Here is a 13,159-nt window from a genome sequence, read left to right as displayed (position 1 = left end):
TGGAATAAAAGTCTGAAAAGGTTAATTTTTTTTTAAGTTCTGTAGAATGTCTGTTTTCTTTCACTTTTTATAAGTTTCCCTTTCAACGGTAGTTGCAACCTGCATTTGGAGTGAGTCCAGGAAGCTTGAATAATAATGTAATCGCTGGTGGAGCCACTCTTAGGGGAGGGAGTGGAATCAATGAAATGCTGCGCGCAGGTTCCTGACAATATATTCATCTTGCTATTATCGTGGCTGATGGATTGTAGCAAGGAGACTCCTAGGGCTTGCATTTGCCATCTTTAGTATACATTATAATTTCAGTGTGGAAAAAAAACCCCAGCATACAAAAGAAATAAAGCCATCCCTGCCTGAAAAGTAGTACCTTAAAAATGTACATTGAAAGAAAAGATATTTGTCTTGTTGCAGGGAGAATAGAGAGTAGAGGATAGAAGGCGAAAGAGGAAAGGAAAAGAAACCGTTGCCCTTTGCTTAGCTTGCTGACCATATTTAAGGCTCTCGAACATTTTAGTAGTTGCACATCCATTTTCTCTTTCTTCTGTGTGCTTGTCTAATTTATTTTCATAAGAAAACTCTGCCCCTCTTGTCTGGAGTCAGCATTATGCAGCTGAAATCTTGGATGGTATGGGTTTAAGATCAAACAAGACCTAATAAGGTGGGATTTGTTTTCTTATTGATCTTTTTGTTGCTTGGGTCCTGCTGACAATCTGCAAAGTGATGGGGAGGTATTAGGGCAGCAGCTCTTCAGAGAAATGTGTTCTGGCTGGGGCTCCACCTCAAAATAGGAGAGCAAGAGACTTAAAACAGCTCAGAACAAGGGGCTCAGGGCTTGAAGAATGGAAGTGGGTTCAGGGGAATGGCCACCAGCATAAATATTAAAAGTGGAAGATATTAGGGACGCTCTGGGTGGCTCAGTCAGTTAAGCATCTGACTTTGGCTCAGGTCATGGTCTCACGGTTTGTGGGTTTGTGCCTCACATCGGCCTCTCAGCTGTCAGCACAGAGCCCACTTCGGATCCTCTGTCTCCCTCTGTCTCTCTGCCCCTTTTCCCCCCATCTCAAAAATAAATAAACATTAAAAAAAGTGCAAGATGCTAGATGATTTTTTTTGTTTATTGTATTTTTGGTTCTCGCAGTTTGGCCAATGTCCTTGATTAGAGTTGATCAACATGCCTAATTCAGGTCTAACTTAAGAAACAAAAGCCTCCCGACTTTGTGGGAGACACTGGAAAGTAGGGCAGGATACCATCCATGTAAGAGAAAAGCAAAAGAGTTTGATACCTTTTTTTAAAAGTTCCCTTAGGAGTAAAAAAAGAAAACACACACAAAAAAAACAAAACTGAGGAAGTATTTAAAGGAAGCTGAAGGAAATTAAAGTGAGCAAAAAAAAAAAAAAAAAAGTTAGTGGACAAATTAAACTCCCTGCTAGTAAATGGAAAGAAGCAGGAGAAAAACGTTGGGGGGTAGGGTGGGGAGGAAAGGTAACTGTTATTAAAAATAAATCATTTTGGTCCAGTCTTCCAGAAATAAGGAATTGAAGTAAGCACCATTTGTGGTCTTATTCAGTAACTTAATTGAACTAACATTAAAATCTGTCTCCTGTTAGGGTAGATAATGCATAGTTGATGCTCCTACAGGATGAGAAGCACAGCATTTTCATATTATTGGCAAAGAAGAAAATATGCCTATTGATTCTGTGTTATTTAGGCAACCACTTCAGTCAACTCAGGTATCAAGGATCATGTTCTGCTTCTGCCCACCTTCCAGTGTTGCAGAAAAGTGAGAGGGAAAAACACCACAGAAGGGAGTAGCCATTACAAGTGAAATATTATCGAGGACAGTGGAACTCCCCCTGACTTCTGGAGGCTCTTTGGCAAGGTATTTACAGATGCAGTATTTCTGTCAGCCTCCTCCCTTATTCTACTCTTTGTTCCTTTAATGGACAAATTAGCCTTAGGTTCTTGTTAAACCTGTTCCTTTTGGGAAGAGAAAATAATGTATGTCCTCATGAATAGGCACCACCAGGAGAAATGTCATTTGGAGTAGAATGCCCTCTTTCCAGTGATGCTTTTCCCTGGGGGTGAGGAAATGAATGTCACCAGCTGCTTGAATGTCAGCTCTTTAGTTGGCCTCACTTTTAAGTGCAGTCCTTTGGCACGAAGGGAAGAAGATATTCAAAATTGTCCTAGTGGGAAGAAATATAGGATACACCTAGTCATATTTGGGCAAAGGAGAACTTCCTTCGATATTGGAGATGGGAAGGAACTTAAAGGCCAGCTACTCCAAGCTTTTCATTTCTCAGATGGGTGAATTGAGGCCCTTTGAAGTTCAGTGAATTGTTCAAGTTAGTGCAAGGAGTTAGTGGTAGAATAATTTTGCTCCTGCAGGGCACTTTTGAGGAGGAAGCTTCTGGGGAAACAGGCACATCTTTTTGGGACTGGGAGGGACCTTGAGATAAGAAAATTATGGTACTTGTTCTCCAAAGGGTAGTTCATGGACCAGTAGCATTGGCATCACCTGGAGCTTATTAGAAATGCAGTTTCTCAGTCTCTTTTAGACCTACTTTATTAGATTCTGAATTTGAACAAGATCTTTAGGTAATTTCTATGCATGATAGAGTTTGAGGAGCACTTTGCCCCAAACACCAGCTAAAATGTTTGGGCAGCTCAAAGCTGCCTAATTTCAGCAAGTGTGATAACAACTTCTAAAAGACACTGTTGTAAGCAACATTTTTAGCTGAGGTGAGTACATTAAAATTTAAAAATGCAAAGAGTAAAAAAGTGATGCTATACAGTGAAGGTGAAGATTCGGGGAAATGGTTACATTAAATGATACAACTCTTCTGGAGGGCAATTTGGTAATAGGTATCAAAGCCTTAAAAATTTGCATACCCATTTGATCCAACAATTTCACGTTCCAGGAAGTTACTCTGGAGAAATAATTGACTGGTTTGAAAAGATGTGTGAATAAGAATGTCATAATGTTTATGGTAGCTTGAAAAGTTGTAAGCAGCCTAATATCTAATAGTAGAGAATAGTTAAGGAAATTATGAAACCTACAGAGAAATACTATGCAGTCACTTAAATGATAATAAATTAGAGGACCATTTAATACTCCAACAACCTGTTTACATATGTTTTTTAAAGGTTTTTTTTTTGTTTTGTTTTTGTTAGAGAGATAGTGCAAGTGGGGGAGGGGCAGAGAGCGAGAGAATCCCAAGCACACTCCACATTGTCAGTGCAGAGCCCGATGCGGGGCGTGAACTCGCAAACCGTGAGATCATGACCTGAACCGAAACCAAAAGTTGGACACTTAACTGACTGAGCCATCAGGGTGCTCCACATATATTTGTTGATAAGTAAAAAACTCAGGTTACCATCTCTGTATAAAATGGTCTCCTATCTTGTTTAGAAATAGGTATATAAATTTAAAATCCAGATGGCCATAAAGCTAAATGTTAACAGTAGTTACTTCAGAGGGTATTATAGTTATATATTTCTTTTTTGCTTATATTCATTTTATGGCTCATTTACAACTGACATGTATTAGTTAGCTAATCAAAGGTGGTAATATAGTTGTTAATTTGGAAGAGCATTTTTTTCTTTAAATGTTGAATATTTCTCTTCCAAGGCTACATTCCTAAAAGAAAAAACATTTTAGCATCTTGTGTGCAACTTTTTCACTATGCTGAGTACATTATATTGAAACTTTCTATTAAATGTCTTTCTCCTCCAAGACTGTGAACACGGATGACAAAGACTGAGTCTCTAGCGTCCTTGTATGTAGGCCTAGCATGGAGCTTGGCACTCAGCGTGCAGTTAACAAGTGTTTTAAATGGATAAACGAATGGATGACTGTCTAAAGACTTTTTTTATTCATGAGTGGTTTAAAGTTCTTAGCATGCTGGAATTGATTGCAATTGCATATAAGTAGTGTGCCTGATGAGATAACTATGGAGGGCAAAGTTCTGTCTGACATGTTGGTTTAGAGGCAGTTTCTACTCTGGTAATAAATTGTTCTGTGAGGTGTGGGCTAGGGTTGAAGTGTGTGTGAGGAGGTCAGGCTGTAGAGGCCTCTAAAGGCTCAGAGGAAGTGTGCTTCCCAGGAGCAACCACCCTCTACTCCCATGAGGAAACCTAGGCTATTGTGCCCAAGTGGGAGTTAATAGGCAGTGGAAACTGGGTTTCCAGGTCCTGGTTTGTTTTATTATACTAGTTGTAACTTCAGGTTTTATCTCATTAGGCAACAGAGTTTTGAGAGATTTGAAGTATTGCTAACTAGTGTTTATTCTGTTTCAGCATTATGCTAAGAAGCATTTGCAAACATTCTTTCATCCAGTCCTATTGCTTCCTTATGAGGGAGGTACCCACTCTACAGAGTGAGAGACTGAAACTGCAAAAGGTTAAGCTACTTGTCTTTTCAGACACGAAGTTCAGACACAAAGAGGTAGAGCTGGACTCCAGACATGGGGCCCTGAACCCAGAGCCAGGCCCTCCTGCCATGTTATAAAGAAGCTGGAGGATTGGGATTTTCTCTTGCTCTAACACACTTCAGTGTGACTCTGCCCGTGGAGATGTCCCTGGGCCTTTTTGAATGTCTCCAGTTCTCCTTGTTAGATTCTATTTGAGAATGGGTCTCCACTTTCTGTGGGTCAGGTAATTTCTTTCTTGCTCTTGGGTCTAAGTGAAGTCACCAGAAAACTTATTTTATAGCAAAAAAATGTTAGGAGAATAAAAAATATTTTTAATAAGGTAATTCATGTAATAACATGAGATAAAGTTCAAGAAGGTAGTTTGCATACTTAAAGGTAAACCCTAGCTTTAATTTGGCTTATAATTATAAATTAATTTTAATTCATAAAGTCATGAGAGAATTCATGGAAGATTCATTGAATATATATGGTTTGTTTCTTGAGATATTCCATTTTCTGTATTTCTAAGTGTTGACAGTATACAAAAATAAGTTATAATCTGTAAAATTGAGGAAATATTTCCGGTATGGAGTAGTATAGTAATGAAATATGAACATTTGTTTAGAAATCTTCTTGCCTGCTGTACAATTGGAATTTGCATAGTAATATGGAAGGATCTTGAAAAACATCTGGGGAAGGGTCATGATTTGGTCCAAATTATATATCCAAGAGGTTTCAAAATCATAAAATGATATAAAAGTACTCTGTATTTTTCTTACTACCCCAGCCCCAAATGGGTTGTATCTTAATTGTAACAGGTTGTGACTTACTTTTATTTGCATGATTATCTGATCGATATGTGTCTCTGCCACTAGCCTTTGAGCTTCATGGGAGCAGGATAGCCACATCTGTTTTGCTTGTCATTGTAGATACTTAGCACATAATAGCATGTTGTAGCATGTAGTGATAATGGCAACAACAACAATGAATGAGAATGATAGCTGATACTTACTGAGCCCTTACTGTGGTCTATGTAGTGTTCTAGGTGCTTAATACTAACTCATGTATTGGAACTTCTGGCAAATATTGGTTGAATGATTTTGATATAAATGGAAAAGAACTTTGAGTTTATACATCTGGGAACTATTTAGTGTTGTGGAGGTTTGGGAGACTGTCTGTCACAATGAGAACTGGAGGACCTTGGACTCAACGTGATTCAGCAGAATGTAGCTTTTTTTTTTTTTTCATTCCTGACAAATATTTAAGTTTTCATGTTTTCACATTCTTTTTTATTTGCTATTTTAATATCCCCATAGCAGATATTTAAGATACAAGAGAAAGGCTAGACACCGTGTAACTACTTAAGGAAATAGAATGGCAATATGATTAAAATTGGGCTTTAATTTTAATGAAGTCTTTGACTAGCAACTATGAACATCAATAGTGGGAGGGGAGGATCGTCTTTCCAGAAAGTTTCAAGCTGACTGTTGCTACTGCAGTAACCTCCACTTAATTTATTGTCATTTACTGCAAAAATTGATGAGAACATAACCTTTGTAAGGTTTTTATGTTTTATTGGCTATAAAAGATAAAATATGGAGTAAAAGGAAGTAAAATAGTATTTTGTTAGGTTGGGGGATGGATTTATGTTTTAACTAACTGATAGAATAATCAGAGGGTCATAAAGATCAGAGTCTCTGCCTCCTATCTCTTCCCTTCTTTATGTGTGCATTCAACAAGCTTCTCTTTGTGGCTGTCAGGCTCATGGGAGCTCACCCAAACACCAGGCCCCCTTTGTCCAAGGGCATTAACTCAGCTGTGTAGATGAAGAGTATCATGGAGGCTTCTGTTGCAAACATTAAGCAATTGGGATAAGTCTAAATGAATCAGATACTTGACATGTGCAAATGGGATATTTGTTCACAGGGACTCCGGGCTACATTGTGTCTTGAATGAACAGGCAAAAACAAAGTGTGTGAGTTAAATTGAATTTTGCAGGAAACACACAAAGAGATCCAGATCTTTGGGAATTGCTGGTGATTGTGGTTTAGGGGTGGATGCTGGGAGGGCCCAACCCCATCAATTTTCCAACATACTCTCTCCTGCCAAAATAAAACAAAATACAACAAACAAACAAAAAAAGGAAGGAAGAGAAAGAAGGAAAGAAAGAAAAGAAAAGAAAAAAGATAGCAAACAAATTTCAAAGTGATTCTATTTTGTTGTCTAGGACAGTGGTTCTCAAACTGTAGCCCACACATCAGAATTACCTGGAGCACTTGTTAAAACCCAGATTTCTGGATGCCACACCCAGAGTTTCTCATTGAGGAGGTCTGGAGTGGGGCTTGAGAATTTGCATCTCTAACAAGCTCCCAGGTGATGCTGATAATGCTTAAAGACCACATTTAAGAACCACTGCTTTAGGCACTTAGTTGTCTATGCTGTAGCTAGGTGGATGTGCTTCAAGGAGCTGTAACAGTCCAAGGAAGATATTTTCTCACCTCAGAAGTGGATGGCCAGGTGAGTCTTTAGGGGCAGGTGTGTGTTTCGTGTGCAAACAAACCAGGGTCTGTCCTAAGGGTAAGGAACTGCTTTAATTTTTAGAGCTTTCAGTCTAACTTTCGGCGAGGAATAAAATACCCAACGTAATTAAATCTTTCCTTAAGTGTTTTGTTTTTGTTTTGAAGGATTTGCTTCTAAAGTAATATACTAGCTTGGAACCTCTTGAGGGTGCTGGTCTGTTTTATTGCTGTGGCCTGGATGCTGAGCATAGTGCTATGTACCAGACCTGCTATATAATTTGTAGTGCAGAATGAAAATGTAGGGCTCTTTGTTCAAAGTTAAGAATTTGAAGACAGTGACAGCAGGGCGTTAACTCCAATTCCCTTTAATTGTGAATTAATCCCTTCTCAGTGGAGGTCAGTGTGTGGCTACACAGATTGAACACCCAGAAGGTGGTCCTGCTTGTCACCTAATAGATACTCCACAGGAGCAAGCAAAGGATCCTCACCAAAAGGATCTCCAGTAAAGATTGACCAAGAAGGATTTCGGAGAAGGATTTGAAGGATTTCCTGGTTTGACTCCTCCCTCCCCTTTTTTTGGTGGAGGCATGTGTTGTCATTTTATGTAGGTTTTGTAGTTATCCTGGTGCCTGTTGCACCTGTTACCCCCTTGATAGCAGGTCAATGAGGTAGGCATTATGATCCCATTAAAAAGGCTCAGCTGTGACTTTGCCAGTTTCCTGAAGTCCCATGCTTTTAAAAAATTTTTTATTTTTCTTTTGTTATATTTGCCTCTCAGAGATGTTTAGCTCTTTGGCTCGAAGACACACAGCTAGTGACATTTGAACAGGAATTTGAACCCAGTCTTCTGAATCCTGGATGAACATTCTTTCTACTACCTACCCCTGAAGAAAGCAAATTTTGGAAAGTTCATTGATTCTATTGATATCTTTGAGCTCTGAAGCCTTAGTATTGAGCCAATAAATCTAGTTGATTCCTGGTCTGTACGCATGTGCTATTTAGTTCTGAGAACAAATGGCTCCTCAGATACACCCTATTATCATGAGGGTCTGGCCCTTTAAGTTTTGCTGCTGCTGGCTTGGAAGATTTCATATAAATTAATCTCCCAACTGCCAGTCTTCTTCTGGAATGCTAACCATTGTTTAGGTTAAAGAAAAATATTTCTTGATACATTGTAGGTCTCCTCTGCCTCCACTCTCTTGATTTACTTCTGTGCACCTGATGCTCACTCCCCGGTTCTCCATGGTTGTGAAACACTACCTCCCAGGGGATGAAGCTTGGTGGTTATGGCTGCCCATGACCATGGACCAGCTGTCTGGATTTGAGTCATGCTTCTGTCTCTTACTTGCTGTGTGATGTTGGCCATGTTTTTGATTTAACCACATTTGAGCTTATTTCCTGATCTGTAAAACAGGGATAATGCAGTAATAGAGTTTTTATGTGATGATTAAAAGCCATAACTTAATGCTTTGGTAATAGCATTACTGTGTTGAGGGATGACCCCACGCATACCTAGGCAGTGGATCAAATTTATTTAGTTTATTCTCTGATGCTTATTTAATGCTTTCCCTACTCCCTAGGAGAGGACTCTTGGAATTTTGCCTTTTCTCATGGGATATCTGCGCTGTACAGTATTGAAGATTTCAAAGCAAAACAAAAGAAAAACAGTGGACGGGATGGTACTGCCACAATTTGCAGAGCAGTAAATGTTTTGAAGTAGACTTTTTTGGGGGGTGATGGGGAATGCCATGTCAAAAGTAGTACTACCTCGTAGGTAGTCATGCATTCCAACAATGTGAGGAGAGGAATATGTGTAAGCAAGTGTGTAAAGCACTCATGAACTTATTAGAATCTCCCTTCCTCTTTCCAGGTTCTCCCATCTTCCTTTCACCCCACTTTTGGAATGCATTTGGAATAAATTGAATCTATATTTGTATGGGGCTCAGGGAAAATAATTTTACTTCAGTGTACTCACTAGAGCTGCTCATCCTCAAAATTCTTTATATCAGTTGGCAGTATTTAGAATGTATGCAAATGTTTGCCAAGATCTTGTTGTGTTTTTCTACATCCAGAACTATTTATGCAGCTAAAATGTTAAAGTAAACATTAAGGAATGAAAGGAAGATGAACGTATGTAATTCCAGCTGCTTTGTCCTGATGACATTAAGGAAAATGGAGGCTCTATATATTTGAGCCTTCGGTACCCCTTCAGGACCTGCTTGCTTCATCCCTTTTGACCTTCCTGTACCTGTGCAGCAGACAGAGGTGCAGCCCTCCTTTCTCTCCATCTATTCTCCCACCAAGAAAACAACCCAGGGTCCTGAGCAGCTATTTAGAGTCCTTGTAATAAGGATGAGATTCCTTAGATTGTCCAGAGCAGGTTTTGTTTTTTGTTTTTTTTTGTGTTTTTTTGTGTTCTTTTTTTTTTGGAGGATGGGGTTGAGTGAACGGATAATAGCTGCATTGCAAACACTAAGTTGATATTGCCCATCAAAGCTTAACTAAAGGATTTACTCCAAATGCTTAGAGGATTCTTTACGTTTTTGCATTTATTAAAGGTACATGAAATCAGGACCATAATTTGGTCTATATAATTTTACAATGTTACGGAAAAAAACCACATTGTTAGTACCCAGTGAGAGACCCTTCTGGTGTTGATGAGACTCGTGCCATCCCTTCAGTGATTTGCTGCCTCTCTATCTGGTTGACCCAAATGATCAGGGATGACATAGACACCTAAAACCAGAGATAACTTAAGAACTCCCCTATTGCTATGAGGTGGTGTCTTCTCTCACTGTACATAAAGAGACAAACGAGCTGATGGTTTCTCTGGTGGTTTTCCTTCTTTCCACTTGGGTTTAGGCTAATGAGCATCAGATGGCTGCTTCCACAGAATTTCAGTGCCAAGTGAGCCATTAGATGCTGACTTGGACTCCTCTCTCTACTTTTATTTCCCCTCAGTGCAAGAATACTGTTCTCCACCAATACCTTTGCTCTTCCTCGTGAATTTCTTCCTTAGAAATTCCTGATATAAACCAGATTCTAGCAGATCATCATAGACCCCCTCCTTCTTGCTCACCTCAACGTGGAACAATTCACTACATATTTTTGGTTGTACCTCAAATCTCTCCAGACTGCCTCTCTCCCTTGTCCCCACATTCCTTGCTCTTCTGGAGTCTCCTACTGCTATCCCTCTCCAGTCTCCCTGTCAGTCTTATCCCAAACTCCTAGAATGAACTAAACAGTGCTAGCATGCATAACCTTCATTGCTTCTCAGAATTGAGTCCAAACTCCTCTTTTATCATGGGATAAAATATTTTTATTGTTCCTCCCTTGCCTGCCTCTCTAGCTAAATCCATTGGCCTCTCAAAATCAGCTGGAATGCATTACTTTATTCTCCCAAATGGAGCATATTCCTTAATTTTCTGGGCCTTTTTTGTGAATTCTTCCCTCATGCTCTGTCTGGATTACTATTCTCAGCTCAAAACTCACCTCCTCCTTGAAGTGTTACCTGACTCCTCAGGCAGAGATGACTCTTCTCTTCTTTTGACTTTGTATGACAATGTTAAAGCACTGGTAGTACTATATTGTACATAATTTTTAAGAGCCGTTTTTTTCTTTCACTTTCATAAGAATACATTTTAAACATATTTTTATAAACTGGTAGCATACATACCAGAGTGTTAAATATATATGTGCAGTTTAAAGAACAACCACTATAAAATCAGACACTTAGGTGTCTATCACCTAGCCTTAGATACAGGACTTTGCCAATCCCCAGAAATCCCCTTTTTGTCCCTCTCTGGTCTCCTCTGCTTCTCCCACCTCCTATAGGTAATCAGTATTTTGAATTTTATGTTAATTATTAACATGCTTTTCTTTGTAGTTTTTAAAAAATGCCACATGTGTGTGTGTTTGTGTGTGTGTGTCTATTCCTAGGCAATACATTATTTAATAGGGTCTGTTTTGAACTTTATATAAAATGGAATTGTTCTGTGTCCATATATGACTTCTTTTATTATGTTTATAAGATTTATTTGGGTATGTGTTGTCATGTTTCATTTTTTCATGATTGTATTTTACAAATACGTCATTTTATTTACCGAATCTATTGTTAATGACTTATTTCTAGGTTTTGCAGTTATGAACAAGGCTTCTATGAACATTTTTGCTCATGTCTTCCCGCCCAGAGATAGGATTGGCATTAGAAATATATACTTGGAAGAAGGACATCTGGGTAGAATATATATGCAGATTTACCTTTAGCAGACATTTCCAAACATTTGTCAAAGTAGTTGTGTCAGGGGCTGTATCTTTTTTATTTTGGTTTCCCTAATACCTAAGATAGTGAATGCCAAACATAGTTGCTCAATACATAACCATTGAGTGAAAACAGATGATAAAGTAGGTGTTATGCCATAGCCCTTGTGTATGAATAGCTCTGGGAAATAAAGTCAAAGAAAGGACCTTTTCTACCCCCAACTTGATCTGATAGAATAGGGCTTTTAGCCTGGTATAGTATGATACTTTTTAATAATGATATAGATAGGAGTGATGTAATTGTAATGTCCCATACCACTTTTGAAAGGATTCTTGGAAAATGAAGTTGAAATTATGACTGTAGCAGGCAGAAACCTCAGAGTAGAATGGGTTTCCAACTGCAGTTAATAATCTTTTCCCAAATTACAGAGGAGCTAAATCTTGGGAACTAACCTGTCTTGTCATGTGGGTCTTTCTCCAGTGCATCTTCTGGAGTTTGGAGATGGGTGTAAACACCACAAATTTTGAGACTGGGTGTAAACACCACAAATTTATAATGCTACACAGAGAAAGACACAGATGGACTCTCTGTGTAGCAAAACACTGCTAAGTCCTGTTAACATGCAGATCATAAATTGGGATACAACATGAATTTATTGTGTTCCTTGAAATACCTCTATAAGGCAATATTTTAGAGATCCCTTCTCTTATCCAAGATTTATTTAATAAATTGATTCTTTTAAAAAATCTTATTTAAAAATAAATTTAGGTTTATAGAAGAGTTGCAAAGATGTAGAGTTCCTGTATACCCTCCACTCAGCTTCTGTTGATACTAACAACGTCTTATACAACCATGATATAGTTATGAAAACTAAAAAATTAGCACTGGTGTAATACTAAGAATTAGATTATAGACTTTATTCTGATATCACTAGTTTTCCACTAGTGCCCTTTATCTATTCAACACACAATCTAGAATACCATTTGTATATAGTTGTCTTGTCTCTTCTAATCTGTGAAAGTTTTTTAGTTATTCCTTGTTTTTCGTGATGTTGACCTTTTTGAAAAGTACTGGTTAGGTATTTGTAGAATGCCCCTCAGTTTGGGTTTGTCTTATGTTTTCTCAGGATTAGACTGGATTATGGATTTTTGGGAAGAACCTCACAGAAGTGAAGGTGTCCTTATAACATTGAGTGAGGGGTAGATGCTATCAGCATGACTTACCATCAGTGAACCTACCTTGATCATTTATTTAAGGCTGTATCTGCCAGGTTTCTTTGCTGTAATGTTACAATTTTTCTTTTTCCTTACTCTGATCAGTAGATGGATATCACTAAGTCCAGCCCATACTGAAGGAGAAAAGAATTAAATTCTACTTCCTGGAGTGAGGAATATCAAAGAATTTATGGATATATATTAATACCACCACAATTATTAATAAATATTTTGCAAGATACTTTGAGGCTATGCAAATATCCCTTTTCTCTAAATTGGTTTATTTAAGTCAGAAAATAGAACACTCAAACCCTAAGAACAGAAATCAATTAAAAGAAAATTGTGACAATAAAAGTCCCCCCCCCCTTTTTTTTTTTTACTCAGTGGGTAATACCAGCTAACCCACTGTTTTTTCAGGCCTTTGCTGAAAAGGTTTCTCGTGGCTTAATAGTTGAGCAGCTGAAACCCATGTAATAGGAGGAGTGGACCAAAGAACGATTCCTCTATATCCAGGTCTGTGGATTACCTGTACCTCCTCTTACTTAATTGGCATTGATGACATCCATTTGCAGTATTGTCTATTTTGAGATATTGAGAGTTGGGCCCTATTTTTTAACAGAAATATTAAGTAGCAAGCATGCATAATTTCTTTAGACAGAGCAAGAGGTAAGCATTTCATTTCCCTGTATTTGTCTTTTGTTGCAACTTGCATTAATTACCATTTGGGATAGGTTTCTCAAGGCTTTGGGGTGCCA

This window comes from Panthera uncia (assembly GCF_023721935.1).
Source record: "Panthera uncia isolate 11264 chromosome B3 unlocalized genomic scaffold, Puncia_PCG_1.0 HiC_scaffold_1, whole genome shotgun sequence".
Lineage (NCBI taxonomy): Eukaryota > Metazoa > Chordata > Mammalia > Carnivora > Felidae > Panthera > Panthera uncia.
Note: the sequence above shows the minus strand (reverse complement) of the source record.